Source organism: Xiphophorus couchianus, chromosome 22, assembly GCF_001444195.1.
Source record: "Xiphophorus couchianus chromosome 22, X_couchianus-1.0, whole genome shotgun sequence".
Lineage (NCBI taxonomy): Eukaryota > Metazoa > Chordata > Actinopteri > Cyprinodontiformes > Poeciliidae > Xiphophorus > Xiphophorus couchianus.
The window spans coordinates 7,197,179-7,214,152 of NC_040249.1; the positions used below are offsets into that span (position 1 = coordinate 7,197,179).

General features: G+C 36.6%; 1 protein-coding gene across 1 annotated transcript in view; it reads left to right on the forward strand.

Moving 5' to 3' along the window:
• chrm3a (cholinergic receptor, muscarinic 3a) overlaps positions 1-16,974 on the forward strand; it is an 82,135-nt gene that overhangs the window by 19,421 nt on the left and 45,740 nt on the right. Inside the window, exon 2 of the mRNA XM_028005966.1 lies at positions 10,752-10,866. The gene's annotated coding sequence lies outside the window, so the exon portion shown is untranslated. The remainder of the gene's footprint in view (positions 1-10,751; positions 10,867-16,974) is intronic.

The window sequence follows — 16,974 nt, forward strand, 5'->3', positions numbered from 1 at the left end:
AGTCTCAAATAATTCTGTTAACTACTTATTTTAACCCAGTTCAAAACCATGATGCAGACATTTACGTGCAGTTTTCTGTATTTTCATGAAGAAAGTCATGCACAAACTTGGAGTGAAATAAATTTCTGCTTGAAAGACGCTCCTTGTAATCCTGTTAAACACCAAAGGAATGCTTCCAGCTCGCTGCTAATGGTTTAAAAAAATATTGTGTTTTGAAGACCCTCGTGCTATCCTCTCTTAGTTTAGGGTTATGCATTTAATATTGCTTTCATTGTCTGACATGTTTGTAAAACTGAGAAAGTTTCTGTAGAGGTTTAACAAAAACAATCAGCAGACTGTGTGAATGAAATAAACACATTCGTTCTTAAAACTGCAGTAACTTTTATAAAAAAAAAACATAAAATGAGACAGATGATCTGTTCCTCTGCCTTCTCCCTCTGGACTTGTTGCCATCTGCAGAAGTGCATCACACATGGTCAGAAACAACCAATCAGAGCCAGGAGAATGGTCTTAGAGCTATCAAACATGCTTGTGTATGTGCTTCTCACTCCCTCTACCGCACTGCATGTACAAGCTCAAGATTGCTGGTATGCCGCATCGGTGCTAATGGCAGAGATACAATCCAAGGCTATAGGGAAACAGTTTATCCTTCGTCATCAATGGCTGTGCTTACTACATCTGTAACGCAGGAGAGGACAGTGTGAGCATGATTGAATGTGCTAAGACCTCCTCCTGGATCTGATTGGCTCAGTAATGTAAAAGAGAAGGTAAAGCAAATGTCAAAACCTCTGGTGGACAGTAGTTGGGAAAGAGTCTGTCAAGGGAATCAATACAGCTTCACCACTTCCTGTTAGAGATGCACCATTTAGCCTTTTGCTTTGGTACATGTTCCAGATTTTACACTTTTTTTTTTCTGCCTAAGAACTATAACACATAAAAATAAATGTAAAAAAAATCCAGATTTGATAGAGGAAATAGGAAGTTTGCAACAGAATATTGAGTTATAAGTTTATTCCCATTTATGCACATTTACTCCTAACCTTTAATTGTTTTGTGTTGTAGTTAAAAATGTTCATTATGCTTCTGCTGTTTAATGTGTTTATACACCTCTTGGTTCTCTGCACCCTTTAAAAAAACTAAAATAAAATGTTTTAATTTATTTTCATGTTCTATCTGCCATCCGCCAGTCACAGCAGATCAAGGGGAAATTTGTGTGCTTACAATCTTTGAGTCACCTAATAGTTTTGTCTCCTGAAACATTCACTGTGAACGTGCAATGAATAATTTTTTTTGTACTTGGATGCTTATTAGTAACTGCTTTGAGTCAGTATATCACTTTTATTTTATTTATTTATTCTTTTTTTATTTTATCTGTGTCTCTCCTGAAGCTCTGGCATTATTGAAGTTGTGTTCAAACTGTTTCTGATCTATTTTTTATCTGATCAAGTTGTTTTTCTCTTCTCACTTTGACTCCTCTGTCTGTTGTGGCTTACTTCTCTATATATGCCGCCAGTGGGGAGTCCTTCATTTGCCTTTAAGTGTTTAGTTCCTACTGTTTGTTTGCGAAATATCAAAAGGTCAAACCACACAAATAACTTGGCAGAAACCAAACAAATCACCCAGAATGTTGTTCCCATGATTATACTAGCAAACGTATTATTCGTTCTGAGTAAATTCTTAGAAATGACAAACATTTTAGGATAATTTATATGTTTAATACTCTTCCCTTATAAAAGTTCCCCACAAGTCTAGTCAATATATGTTTTTGTTGAGACATCCAGTCTCTGATTATGTATAACCATGGGATACGTTTAAAAATTGCAATTTATTTTTGGAAGATTTTGTCGATGTCACAACATCTTTTAGGGACTGCAACATAAAGGCTAGAAATTGCTTTTCCCTGATGAATGACCTTCTTTATGCGAAGACTGAGAATATTTCTGAGTTGGCATGGGAACTTCGAGAGTGCAGTTGGATTCCTCTGCATATGGATAACTCTTTTTGCGCCTTTCGGGACATAGCAATAAAGCCCTGTTTCTCATAGCTAAATGGAAATGGAATGAGGCGCTGTGTTTGGGAGTCAGTGTTCTCCCATTTCTGATGACCGATGGTAGGAGAGACATGAAAGATCCCAATGTAAAAAGCCGTACCTCTGCTTCTTTCCTCCCTTCTTCCTCTCCTCTCCTCCTTTCTGCCTCCTCACCTAGCTGCCGTTCATCTTTTGAGTGTCATCAAAGAATGCAAGGGAGGGAGGGAGGAAGGGGGTCTCCCAATCCAGTTTATGTCACAGCAAATAAATGCAGCCTTGTCTACCTTACTTTTCTCCAGTCTATGTACATTTCTCTAATTCACCTTTTCTTTCCACTGGGATACTTTACCAAGGGAATCAACAGAATAACAAAGACAGGGTTGGCTGAGGGGAGCATATAAAAAAGCGGCTTTATTGTTGCTGAACTATTTCAGGTTTTGTTGTTATTGTGATGATGAAACCTTGAGTTACAGCTGGACTAAGTAAGCTTAGGAATATTTCTTAATGTGCAGCCAGGATGCAGATGATTTAATAAGCAAGCTGTCCTCAAATATAAATATGGTTTAATGATAAGAAAATGAATGTCGTACTTGTTCTTACACCAGTATTGTGTTGCACTTCAGAATCCCATATAAAAACATGAATGATATAAAGTCTGTAAAACTATTAAAATTATGGAATTACAAATTGGTGTCAATTACAGCAAGTAATGAAGATTTTGAGGCAGCAAACAGACGTAGACTATTACACTACCAGCTCTATGTTTGACTGTCACTGTGATGTTCTTTTTCTGGATTTCCTAGTCAGATGTCATTGCACATACGCCTTGCAAACGGTTACACATTAGTTTTCTCGGTCCACAGAATATTCTACTAAACGTATTGTTGATCATCAAGATGTTTTCTGGCTAATGTGGGATGGGCCTTCGTGTTCAATTTGGTCAGCAGTGCAAAAACACAAAATCTTACCTATTATTTCTGGTCTAATTTCTAGTGCAGATATCTCAGTACACTTGAGGTAAGACAAAAATAACTTAGAAGTAACCTTCAAGCAAGATATAGGAGCTTGTTTTAAGTGAAAAAGCATTAGTTCTATTGGCATTTTTCTCATATTAAACTACCAATGCAACTAATACTTTTTACATCAATTTTAATGACTTATTTACTCAAAACAAGCTCTTACATCTTGTTGAAAAGTTACTTGTCAGTTGGTTTTGTCTTATTTCAAGAGCAATAAGATATTTTCATTAGAAACTAGACCAAAAATACTTTCTAAGAATTTGTGTTTTTGCCGTTTTTATTGTTACATCATGAACACTGAACTTACTTGGTCCCACTGAGGTCTACAGTGTTGTGGATTTTGTTTTGGGCTCTTGTCTGGATGAGTCTGTGTTGCTCTTGTAGATACTTGGGTGGAATGTTCAAAATCTTTCACATTTTCTCCATCTGTGGATCGTGCCTCTCACTGTACCAAAACTCATTGAATGTACAAGTCAGGCAGTGGTCAGTCTTGCATGTAGCTATTGGATTTGACTTAAGCTTTCCAAAGACTATTGTTAATCACATCTCATTGTCCATCATCCGCCCATCCATCCATCCATCCGTCCGTCCATCCATCCATCCTGTTCACACCTCAGTGCCTCACACCTCTTCTTATGCAGTCGGCTCACACTCAGACCGTCTCTAATTGAGTTTTGGACAGCCAGCCAAGCCTCAAACGCTCCGTGTGAGATAAAAGAAATTTTGCATTACAACATCAAAGTGGTGCCTTCTCCCTCACACACATCCTCACACTATGTCTCTTCCACACTCACCAAAACATGATGAGATTAAATGAACATCTGAGGTCAGTGGAGCTCTGAAGGGTTAATGATCTGGAGACCATGCTCTGATTTTTATTTAGTTTTTTTAATGTTTATTCACCCCCTGGGCTCATAACTACCCTCAACATGTGACTTATGCCCCTCTGAGTATAACTCATGCAATTTACCCAACAACCTTTTTATTTAAAACACTTGCATGAGTGTGTTTGACATGGATTTGACTTGTCTTAACACAGAAGAGCCAATATTTCACACTGCTTGTTCAATCAGGATCAATAGCGTTAGACGTGCAGCAGGCTTCATTTTTAAAATGTGTTGCAGCCTGTCAGGTTTTGTGTAATCAAGGGGAGACTTAATTACACAAACATCAAAAACTCCATTTAATTTACAAAGTTGTGTATTTTTCTCAGTGCAACACATGGATTTATTTAAGAATATCCAGTCCAGTGTGCATTTGTAGCATCGCTGTTTTCTGTTCAGTTACATTTAAAGACTCTGCTGCAGCTTTATGAGGAACTTCATATCAGTCATAACCCAGCGATCTATTGACTCAGCTAAATTAAGTTAGATAGATAGATAGATAGCATTTATTGTCATTGAACAGAATTCAACGAAATTTCCAGCATATAAATTGGGGATTTATATGCTGGGAGGAGTGTTGTATTTATTTTATTTAAATGGCCATGAGTCATTTACATCTCAAAAGCCTCTCATCTCACATTCCATTCAGTTTAAAAGTTTCATGAACTCAGCAAGTCTTCCAAGCCGTTCGGAAGCTGTTTATTGCATTCTTAACCATTACTCGTCTCGCTGCCACCTGAGCTGACCCCGATGCAGTAAAAATTCAAACTAATTTGTGGAACTGTCCTGTTTCTCAACAGAGGTGAAATCAGGGAGAGTGTGCAGATCGTTTATCATTTTTCTTGCGCACCTACTGTAATTGAATAGTTTAGGTCCCTGTGTTTCTTCCACTTGGCATTACAGTAATTCAGTGCAATAGTATGAAATATTTGTAGATTACAAATCAAACAAACTGCTGTAAAATGGTTGAGATATCCATACCTATGTTGTTTTTTTAAATTGTGTATAAAAGTGAAAACCAATCTATATAATAATCACATTTGTTAAACTTAGACGTTAGTCTGTTTTCCTCATTAGACAATCTAATATTTCTTTTCTTCTTTGGATGAGCTCATTTATTTTTCATGGCCTTACTGTGATGTTCAGGGTAATGAAAGGGAGTTTTAGGGAGAGAGGTCTATCTGAACTATCATCAGGTAAGAAGTAAGGTTTAACTGGATCTGATACCCAGTCCAAACACCCACACTCTCTTTTATATTTAACGAACTATCAGTCAATCTAATGTTCATGCTTTTCTGTTAAGTTTCTGTCGAATCTTAATCCCCATGGAAATATTGGATAAGATTTGACAAGATTTGACATGATATGACTGTTTACATATCCAGGTGGTTATTTTTTTTAACATAACTGCTGATGTCTTTAACATCTTTTAAAATTGACTGCAAAAACCAGAGATATTGTCTACATACGGAATTAGATGCCTTTAAATAATTGCTAAGCAGAAAGTGGTTTGCTTTTAGCAAAGGTTTAAGGCAGGGGTGTCCAAAGTCGGTCCTCGAGGGCCGACATTCTGCGTGTTTTAGTTCTCTCCCTGGTTTAAAGCACCTGGATCAAATAATGGCTCATTAAAGGCCTGAGAAGAACACTGACATGCTGAGAAGGTTGTTACTACCACCAGGAAGAGAACTAAAACATGCTGGATGCCGGCCCTCGAGGACCGACTTTGGGCACCTCTGGTTTAAGGCCTAGCTGTTGTGTTGTCTTGCCCTTTTCCCTGGAAATATTACACAAGAATACTCAGCAACTGACAGTGGCAGATTATTTTCACCCCTTATGAGTTTTGTGACAGGCAGAATATTTGTTGTGGTTAAATGTGGAAGCAGCAGTCAAAGATACTGTTCAAAGTTGTTTTTTTTGTTCTTTTCTCCTATTGCTCTTAAAATAATTCCAACACAAGAACAGACTCAGTTTTAACCATTCTGATTTTAAAAGATCCTTTTTCTTCCTTTAAGCCTTGGAAAATTAAGCCCCATAGTTCAACCAATCTGTCCTTGATTTCATGCTGTCTGCTCTCCGACTCTGTCTTGTTTTCATCTGCACCCATGAGCTTTATCGGGGTTGCTTCGCTTCCATCTGTTTCCCAATCAATTTGATCTCATTTCCTGCCAATTGGTCCACCTCCATGGGTTAAGGCTCATTTAATAGGAAGCGTTGCATGTTGAGACTCATCAGCTGTAGTTATGGTGATGAGATCACCAACCTCTTTAGCGTTAGAGAAGCTTGTCTGGGTTTCAGTGTTAGAGGTAATTTGGATGGAGATATTTTGAAATGTGTGCTTGCATTAAGAAAATGGTGGGCTTTAGCAGATGGCTCATCTAATTGATCAATTTTAACAAAGAACGAAGTTAATGAGGAAAAACAGGGAGTCTGCAGGTCAGTTCTTTGTTAAAGATTTCTGTAGTTTTCTTTTATCCATGTTTTTTTTTCATTCTGGAGAAACCATCGAGAGACACTGCACCAAATTAAATGGACAGTGACTCTTAAATCTTCATGCAGCTCTGTGAAAAGATCAAATATTTGACACCATGGTAAACCTTGTTTACTATACAGCATATTGTTACATGTATTATTGGATAAAAGTAATCCATAGAGGGATGCTGCCAGTTGTTTTGACAAATTCATATGGAAATGTCAAAATTTACACAGAAACATAAAAATAAAACCCCAGATAATATATTTATACATTTAGACAGCAAACAAAATTTGTTGTTGGCTTCTTAGCAACCTCCCTGATCAGTGTAAACTCAAAGTTGAATCTAAATCAAAAAGTATTTACAAAAAGCGCTAGATTAACGTCCTTTATTAATGTGCAAGGTTGTTGGACATTTCTTTAGCACATGAATTGTACACCACGTTCGTCACATTATACACTTGTGAAATGATTTATGAAGTTTATTTTTTTTCAGTCCCTGCCTCTCTGCAGGGGCGTGTGCGCTTTTGACGGCCATCGTTAAATAGGTGAACCTCCCAGTCTTCCGAATATTCCTCCTTATTGTTTTATTGCCACTCTCTTAAACATTGTAAAATTTTATCATCATCTTACATTTATTTTAAAGCTACCCCAAGCATGGTGCCTTCCTGTTTTTTTTAAAGAGCAATCTGATACCCATGAAGTATTTGTCATTCACATTCCCCATGCTGTCAGAGCTTCTGTCCTTATTCAAGTCCGACCCTGAAGTGCAGCAAGGCAGAGGGGTTTACAGAACAATCCTCTGTGTCCTCACTGGAGTGACAGCGAAATATATTCTTTCCTCTCATGAATTTTAACTTGTGCTTTGATTCACAAAGTGGGGTGTTGAACAGGAGGAGACAGAGCAGGTCTGCCGGTCGGCCAGCTGCACACATTATTAACCACTCCCAATTTATATAAACTGGAAGAGACGCTCTGGAAAATCTTCTGGACTCCCAACAATCCATGTTGTCTAGTTGAGTTCCTGTAATTTAAGATAAGCTGTTCTGGCCCCTTGACTGCATGCAATTGAGTTTTCTGGTTGATATACATAAACCAATTAGCAGGATATCTCTTTTCCATCTTTGTGGCTAGAAATCTATTTTGTACTTCCTTTGCATTAGCATTCAAAAATTTGTTTTTTTTTGTTTGTTTTTTTAAATACACGATCATCTAGATCTAAACCATTCCAGAAAGCCTGTCTTCCATTTAGCAGGAAAAAAAGGATATTGATTTTGTGTAATTGCTGTATGTTATCCACAATGCAGAGCTGTGGTGTCTGCATGCTGTTCGCGGAGTAGCCGGTCTTATCAGCGGGAGCAGATGGAGAGCGTCCAAGTGAGAGGCTCAGTCTGGCTCCATGTATGTCATAAGTAAGAGGATGACCTTGGCTGAGTCTCAGCCACAGTTCAGCTGTAAGAAACACTCTGTTTCTGTCCTTTTCCTCCTGTCTTTCTGTTTGTGTCAGTGTTTTTACTTTACTCGCACACAAACTGCTTTGCTCCTAAACGTTCCTACACGAATAGCTACAGCTAGAGACAAAACATACTCCTCCACTTTACCACACTGAGGTGCAAAGGCTCTTCCTGTACATGCAGTTGATTAGAAAAATAGTTGCATCTTTTTTCCAACTGTAGAACTATTTTTATTGGTTATAAAAAATTACTTTCGTGCCTGAAATTTTTGTTCTTTTCTTTTACTCCACAAGCACACATGAATCAAAAGCAGTTTTTAGAGAATCAGTTCTTCTTAGTAAGTCAAACAGTGAGCAAACGAGGATGTCAAGAGCTTTCCTGGTAGATTATAAGCTGGGCGAGATAAGAATCTCCATTTCGGAAGTAGAGAGATTTCAAGTTGTCATGACTTTCGTGCTGTTTATGTTTAATATGAACAGTCCAGCCTCTCACATATGAGTTGTTGCAGCAATACTTTCTACCATGTTTTCTTTTACTGTGATAATTTGCAGTAATTGCCAGTTTTCTCTGATAACGTAGGAAAAAGAAGAACAGAAGATTCATTTTTCACGTTTCAGACATGAACTTTAATTCTGTTTAATAGAACATGATGGACTACAACAGTCCATGTGATACTTAAATGTAGAAGGGGGAAGTATTTTGGTTGGACACTTTGGCACGAAATAGATTGAATGCAGAAAAAATCAAAAACCACTTAACCCATCCATCCATCCATCCATTTTCTAACACCCTTGTCCCTGGTGGGGTCAGGAGGGGTGCTGGTGCCTATCTCCAGCTAACATTCGGGGCGAGAAGCGGCGTACACTCTGGATAGGTCGCCAGTCTGTCGCAGAAAACCATTTAACCCTAAATTTAAAATCTCCACCTGGATATTTTTGCTTATTTTAACTGTCCGCACTTCTCTAAATGTCCCGTGGGTAAATATATTTGCCCATTTATCCATAACAACTGGAACTTTCAATATCTAGCAAGTTATTTGCGCAATTTACCATCTATTAAAAGAACGGCCCTAATTTCACTCCCTGCTATTATGTTGAAAGTACCATAATAACCCGATATTATTATCGGGTTATTACCCGATAATAATTGGCTGAAAAGTGCATCGTCTCCCCTTTCAGAAATCATTGTAATTTTTCAGATTCCGCAAAGTGTGGCGGAATTACGGTACTGCAAATTTGACTGGATTGCCGGCGCTTCAATTAGGACTAATATGGTTAATCTGGGCAATAAAATTGACAAAAATATATCCTCATGTTTGATACATTTCATAAACTTTTAGATGCTTTTTTCACAGACATTCTTCAACCCTTGTTTTTAGGGTAGAGTGGGCTCCCAATATGCGGAGGCCGTAGTCCTCGATGTGGCCGTTGTGAGTTCAATGACTGTCAGTTAAGATCTCTAGTGCCAAAAATATCTATGAAAAAATGAATAAAATTGAGAAGTTTGAGGTTTACTTCCTTAGAATAATTCATTATGAGACTGGGAATTAAAACTTCATGACGTCTTATCTCTCTGCTTTACACAAGACTTCTTCATATATACTGTATGACAAGTTACTGCTGTGTTTATCTGGGTAATAACCGTCTCATAACATTGTGGGAACGTCTTTGTCATTACTTGGATATGCCGTGTCATTTGAGGCTCAGATCAAGGCTCAGCGCAGATTTAAAGTGGAAACTTGAAAACAGTAATTGTATCGCTCAGTCCTCCTCATGGCTCACTCAAAAACGCCCCTGCAGACCCAACTTAGCTTTAGAGCAGATAGGCCAAGCGAGGTTGTTAGCATTAAGATGAAGTACTCCATCCTGTTAGGATGCCTTAAAATAGGATGCAGCTGAGGAAATATTTAAATTCTACATGGTCTCTTATTTGTGTGTGTGCAGCTAGTGTAAATGTCAGTAGTGAAAAAAAAAATGATGCAAAAAGAATTGTAATAAATGCCATGTGGATGTCTTTTAGAACAAATATTTTACACATTGACCTTTAGGATATAATTTGTATTTGCAACACAGAACACACAGTGTTCATTTGCTTAATGTTTCTGAAGGTGTTGAAAATAAAAAGTTATTTGAAAATTAGTATCAAGCCCCAACCATCTCCATCTTCCACTTCATAGCCTTTTTTTCTCCACTTAATCCAGCTTCCACTTTTTTTTTTATTAAATGTACTTTCAGTCTGGGAACAGCTCCATTACTTCTGATTATTTTTAATGGCAGGCTCATTCTTTTGTAGTGCATTCATATTTGTCTCTCAAGACTTGAAGACTGTTTTAATGAGCTCTCAAAAGGTCTCCTTCCTTAGCCCTTGGCTACATCCAGCTATGTGCAGCAGGCAACTCTAGTAGACCCAGACTATATAAGGCATGAACACTTCCCTAGACATGAAGACATGCCATTCTTCCCTTTGACAGATATTATCCAGTGGGAAATGGTAGACACATACCTCAAGCAGAGCTTTGATTAAAGTGCATTAGACAAACAAAGAATAAAGATTTCAGCAACTCTGCAATGTAAAGGTATATTGCAGGGAACGCATAAAAGGTCATCATAGACGCTAAAAAGATGACGCTTGAACGGCAAATAGAAGATTTTTTTATTTTTATTTTCTTGCTTTGCTTTATGATGAAAAATGTATAATTCCTTGTTGGAGAGAGCAGCCATTTTGGCTCAAGGCAATCGTTCTGAGTTTCATAGTTTTTCTCTCCTGTTCATGTTTGACTCCGGTTTCAAACGCAGCAATGCTATAGGTATTCCACTTCCTAATTTGGACATATGCTTTTTAACACATTCGTTGTTTTTTGTCTCCTTTCTTCCTCCCTCCCTGTCTGTCTCCAAGACACTATGATCCGACTGAAAGAAGATGATCGTGCACCCCCAGTTGACAGCATAGACACCGAAAAGCACTCTGCTGAAAGGTGACCTCCAGACTCTTCACCTCCCGGCAGCGTTTGGTGAGTTACACATGGAAAAAAAAAAACAAGAAACCTCTTGTATTCACAAATGACACTGTCATCTCTCGCCCTGTCAACTGTCTATACCTTCAGGGCATTTTCCTAATGTTCACGTTCACAATATTTTAAATTGCACTGTCAAAAACAGAGCCTATTATATAATGGTGACTTTTATTACAAACTCCCTTTTTTTTTTTTTTTTTTTTTAGAAAGAAACCATTTCTTTTAACCATTTGTTGAGTCATGTACTGTTGAGTAGAATTGATGTTTTTACCTGTAAAGTGGTGACTTATATTGAAAGATGCATCTCTGACCTACAAGGAATTACGCAGTAGACAATATGATTCAAGATGTTTTTGGAAATATGTTCTTTTTTTTTTTGGTCAACAAGGAGGAAAACAGTAAAATATGGGTTAAGCAAAATCACAATATATAGCAAGTTCATCGAAATTACATATTTTCATGAGATTGTTCATGTTTATCATCCATTTATAAATTATTACTCTCATTTTGGGTCACTGGAGTCCCAAAAACTTTTTTTAATCCCTTTCCAGACTGATAGATATGAGTGACATTTTTTCTCGTCTGTTCTTAAATGTCATTAAATGTAGGCATGATGATATTTGAGATCTTTCACCCTACTTTATGTTGTCAGAGCTTGTATTTATATCCATTTCTTGACTCCACTGGTTTGGTACGAATCAGGCTGGCTATTGCTACTGAAATAAAACCAATATAATCACAGTTAATTTGTGTTTTAACAAGAGGTGCGATTATACTTCCGCATAGGGCCTTGTTGGTTTGATAACTTTTCCCGTTAATTAAGAAAATCTTAAGTTGAAATGAGCTTTTTCTATTGACTCAAATTATCTTTTATGCTAAAATTTGTTTGATGATTTGAAACACGAAGTGAAAAACAAGCAGTGAATCTATTAAGGGGCAAACGTTTTTTTCAACACTTTATTTGATGCATCTTGTCATTTATAACTATGCAACAATGTTTTTGGTTGTAACCCTAATCGTCTCATCTAAAATAAACTAAAATATAACTTGGTTGACTTCAAGATTTATGACAGAATCAGGTTCAGTACTGATATTTTTTTATTAAACTTCTCCCTTTTCTATAATATATACTTTATCTTGTTTATCAATTTTTAAACAGTTGCAATTGTTCTTTGCTAACATTCCCCTAAGTTACCATCCTTTTAAATAATTAAAAAAAAAGTCCAGGAATGAGAATTGGCTCTTTTGAAATAAATGGAAGAATGTTCTCCTTGCAGTTTACATGCAAATTATGCTCAGTCATTAAAATAACTAACAATATCAAATAAAACACCACAATCTTGAGTAGTGCTTGACAGGTGTTTTTGTCTTAAGTCTCATTAATTGGGTTAGAACTTTGATAGAGGGATCTTGTTGTCTAGAAGATCAGCAGTTTGAGTTCGTATTCTCACCGTGTGTCTAAAGTTTTTATATGTTGCTTCAGTGTCCTTCCAAAGTCCAAAAATTATACATGTTTGATTGGCTTGTGAGTCTAAATTGACTGAAGGAAAAAGCAAATGCATGCATGCTTTGCTGTCTGGTCTTTCTTTGTAATGTGCTTTGGAGGTACCATTTTCTTGCCTGATGATAATTGCAAGGAGCTTCAGTCCTAAAGCCACACTGAACAATACAATACTCAGTGAACAATACAATTGGTCTGGACTTTAACCTTACATTGCTTTAATTCCATCTCTGGGATTTGCACATTCGTCTACAAAGCACCCACAAAATTTGTCTGTGCCTAAAAAAAGGAAACGGCCATGGGAAGCAATCAGTTGTTAAAGACTTCACTTGTCTCTGAGTTTGTTTGGACTTAGTGACATGTCCAACTTACTCCTGCTGTTACTTCCTTATCAAAAAAGTACACAGAAACTCACCCTCACCCTGAAGCTTTTTTGGGATGATTTAAAACAATCACAAAAGTAACTGAAGAAGTTTTCTTTTTTTTGCACCGATGTGACATAATCACTGTGATGAGGCAACTAGGGGAACGTACAGACCCAGAAGGTATGCAGGGCTTGATTAAACCAAATGAATTGATTTGAAAAGAGAACACCAGAAATGATGTTAAAGCCAAAGTATAATTACTACATCAGAAGTATCGGGCAGTTCCTTAGCAACTGAATTAATACATGAGCTGCAAACAAAATTGGAGACGCCAGTGTTTTGGACGCAAGACTTAAAATTATACTTGTGAACTTGGAGAAATACATTCAATTATTTCTGTGACTGACTTGTGGCTGAAACAACATTAATGAAAACAGTCACCAAGGTCTAATTGGAGCTGGTGTGGACCAGAAAGTAGGAAAATTATTTTCTCCGCTTTATTTTGCTCTGACCCAACATTTCTCTCTCCTGTACAACTGTTCACATTCATCAGCACCTCTTAAAAATATGAATTGGAAGCCTTATACTTAAATAATCTTTCAATGCAATATGACACTGAAAAAAACAGCCCTCTAACAGTGGGCTTTGGAAATTTTCTTTTGCTATTAGTCCTCACTGTATGCAGCAGTAAGATAAACTTCCAGTTTCAGTTCCAGTTGTCTTAAACTATGATTACTACTCTAGATCTGAGCAAGTTCAGGTCTGGATTCATTTTCTTCTAGCGATTTCCTAGAAGATCAACACACACCTGCCATACATGAAAGTCATGTTGTCATGCATTTTTGCATTTTGAGAAGTAGTAATGAGAAATGGTCTGCTCTTCCACGTTATATTTATTCCCTAGGAAAACAAAAACACATTTGTTTGTAAGACATAATTCTTGAAGCAGTAACCTTTAACACAGTATAAATATAATAATCTTATACTGAAATAATATTTCTATCATTCTAATGAGAGGGCATGTCTTTTTTGAACATTATAGGACTGGTATTGAATTGATGATTGATATTAAGCATTAATTTGAAAGTAAGAAACTCCGAGTAATAATTGTTGCAGTCAAAGACATACAGAAATGTTAACTCAGGCAAGTTAGCCAAAGGGGAAAGAACATCTATTATTGAAGTAATTGGTACACAGTAAATGCTGCCACTTTGTAGATGTCAGTGGGTTTACGGTTTGTCACCCAGCATTTCCCTGAGTGAGGGTATACCAGCAAGAGTAGTTAAAATCACTCAAGCATCAGACAGACTTCCCTCAGTGCACTTGTAATTTGGGTTTGTGGTAGCACGAGGCCCAGGCGCGGTTATGCAACAGATAATAACAAATACAGTTGTGTGCAAGTGTGACAGGACACATTAACAATGGTTGTCCACTGTTTATTCTTCTTGTCGTTAGAAAAAATATTTGAAGATTTTTCATTATGACTCACTGTACATGGTGAAGAGGTGTTGTTGGTTCTTTTCTAATTTGGGGTTTTAAGCACTTTTAAAATGTTTGTTGAAGATAAATCCGAAGTGTTTTGCATTTAATTTTCACGTTTTTATGCTATACATAAAAAATCTGCCATTTGCAGATATTATACTGCTTTGTCAGAAACAACCAATCAGAGCCAGGATGAAGGTCTTAGTGCTGTCAATTATACTTGTGTATGCTACACAACAGACAGTTTGCTTTAAGTTGGTGAGATTGGTGTTTTGTTTTCCACACCATGTTTTTCTTGACAAATTATTGAGTTTGTCTTTTTTATTTATTTACTTTTAACAAGGGTAAGAGAACAAACAGGGGTTTTTTGACACTATTTTGACAGTTAAATATTTCTCTGTCACCTCAATAAAATTTCATCAGTCTCATTAATGCTTTTTGAACCACATAAATGGTATGATTGAATTATTTTTGAAATTTTCAATCTGTACTTTTTAGAACCTTTTTCCAATAAAAAATACCCAACCACTCTCCTGCATAGAAAATTATTATTTTTATTTTTTTTTTGTAAAGTGTGCTGCACTTCAGTGACATTTTGTTAATGAAAATCTCATTTAAAGGAAATTGTTGAAGTCTGTAGGGGGTTAAAATTCAGTTAAACTGCAATCAATCTGCTTAAGCCAATAGGAAGTTTTTCCATCAACTATTTTAAAGGACCTCGCTAGGTCTCTATTATTATTCCTCTCAATTTTAAGTTGGAAATCCGTCAAAGTGGAACTGATGAAGGGATTGTGAGAATAAAAGGTGAATTATAGTGAGGGATCCAGTCCACAGGGACTTCATTAGCTAGTCAGGGCTCCGTATTATAATACTTCAAACATTGTAAAGCCCTATTTGGTATTCAGCTCCAGTTCTCAGGGACTCAAATTCACAATTAATGACTAATCTTAGTCCTTTAATAAACACATAAATAAACACGGGTATTTACACTGAGGTCTCTCTGCTGGAGAACGAATCATAACAAGCAGAGGTTATAAGGTATGTTATATTTATTTTATATTTGAGTATCAACAACATTATAGAGAGTATGATTTAGTTTGTGCTGGTTTTTATTAACACTTTTGTTAGAAAAAAAGGTATTAGGAACAAGTCAAGACAGAAACAAATCAGAGACAGATACTGACAAATGTTTGTTTCAAGGATTTTTACTTTATCAAGGAGTGGGATGAGTTTACAAATGCAGGTCAACTCACTCTCTGTCTGCAACAGAAATTAACTCACCTATATAGTTTGTCTTAGCAGCATTGAATATGGGCGCCCTGCAAACCTGTAAAAGCATCTCATGCAATGGCTTTTTGCTATTCATCACAGGGAACAATACATTTCTGCAATGCTGAAGAGTCTGAACAAAGCCACAGACAGCAAAAGTCATCAAAAGGTTACATTGACCTTTCCACAGACAGATGTCTCAGAGCTCTAAAGGTAAATGAGCATAAAATAACATTAATGAGTAAATGATATGCCAAAAATAATTTAATTATTAAATATAAAAAGAATCTTAATATTATGAGCAAAAAATGGAAAGTGGATATACGAGTAGATGCATATCAAAACTGAATATAGTAAAATGAGTAACAGAAATATTACAAAAATATTTATGTAATATAGCTATGTTTCTCCATAGCGTCACATTATGTTTTCCAAAACTTCAACTCACTTCAATTATACAAAGGTTCTGTCAATGAGAGGACCAAAAGTCAGCCAAACTGGACAACCTTTGGAAAACATAGATGAAGATGAGACAAGTAAACCTGATTCATTTACCTCAACTTACCTCACTACTAAATGTTACAAGAGCTAATAAAATAAACATATTTACACCCAATTTAATCTGGGCATACACAAGTTCTCAGAAAAGGCACAAATATCATGGCAACATATTACTAAATATTTTATGTTCTTATCCTCAGTATCTTTTACTTTGTAAATGTATTTGTGCCAGATGTGTCGGCTGCATTTGGGGACACTATTGAGCTTGGAAACCACACAGAATGGTTGCAGAGATGGAGCTGCCCTGCGGGTAAGCAGTGAAGCCTATGTGTACAGATTGAAGAAGTCATGGGTATTAAAGAAAGGAGAAGTATCACAGCTGGGATGGTGCAGAACCACAGGCGTGACATTGTGTCTGATGACTTTTCATGCTGGAGTCAGAACTCATAGCTACTGTCATGTAAAAATGAAAGCCGTCTCAGTCCCACCACGAACAGCCATGGTAAAAAAAGAAAGTACACCCTCTCTCGGTTGGTGGTTTGTGATAGTCACATTACTGATGAACTTAGCCAGGTTTGATAGAACAAGTTTGACATTGTAGGTATTTTAAATAGCTTTTAAGAAACAATAATACTTTTGTTAAAAATATGCCAGAAAAACCAGACATGAACAAACTAGAAGTTAATATTAGTGTATTTTATTTAGTCATGATTTATGCTACTGAAACTTAAACATGTTGAGTTTTCCTCAACAGTTGCAGTTATAAGTTATCTGTGAGTTGAATGTTTATAAATAGTTTGTTTTGCAGTTCTTAATGTGTAAGAATAGCTCAATGCGTAGTGTAATGAGTTTCTGTTCTAACTCGGTATTTTCTGAGATCTTGGCACCTGGTATGTTGTTGTTTGGTTTTAAGCCAGGATGCAAATCTAACCTGCTCATTCTATGACTACTTTAATTAAATTTAGCTTTGGCTCAACTTTTCATCTT